The sequence below is a fragment of the Penaeus monodon genome, chromosome 25 (assembly GCF_015228065.2).
Source record: "Penaeus monodon isolate SGIC_2016 chromosome 25, NSTDA_Pmon_1, whole genome shotgun sequence".
NCBI classification, from domain to species: domain Eukaryota; kingdom Metazoa; phylum Arthropoda; class Malacostraca; order Decapoda; family Penaeidae; genus Penaeus; species Penaeus monodon.
Genome location: NC_051410.1, coordinates 32,986,315 through 32,987,029, shown reverse-complemented (window position 1 = coordinate 32,987,029; position 715 = coordinate 32,986,315).

Here is a 715-nt window from a genome sequence, read left to right as displayed (position 1 = left end):
TGAACACCGGACAGCCTTATATAGTGAAATCAATTTATGCATAACAATCGGCATTTAAGCAGGAAAATCTGTGGACAGGAAAAAATGCTTAATGAATAGAATAAGCCTCTCTGTAAATAGTCAATAGTTTTACACGGAATGTCTAGTCCTGTTGGAATAAAGTAGCGAGGCTATCTGTGATGTTCAGCTGAAATAGATATGTTGAACACCTCATGTTGTACACGGTATACACTTACCTGCGCCGTATTCAACTGTGGATCAGATAGAATACGGGTGAAAGTCGTATTTAGTTCCAGAAGATATTCGCTTTATAAGATATTTGGCGGATCCTCTTAATGGTTTGCTGAGAGTAACACAAAGTCATTTTCTGCGAAGACACGAGGAACTTCATCATTGTCTTTAGCCCATTTTTTGGTTTTCTTTTTGGTGAATTAGCTTTCATGCTTCTTGATATGCACATACATCTAGCAACGCACTGGTATAAGTATTGTCTGACTGCGTTGTGCAAATGCAAATTTTCCGGGTTTCTCTACGCTGGTGATTCCCGTTTTCTGTGCACCAATGGATGGTTTTCGGTAAGCGTTTATTTATACATCTATTTTCATGTCATATTTATTTTCATATGCTCTTTTAGTCCTGAAATGTGTATTATTATATCCTCATGTTTTTATTGGTTTGATATGACGAGGAAGGAATCTCCGGTGTGTCGGATAAT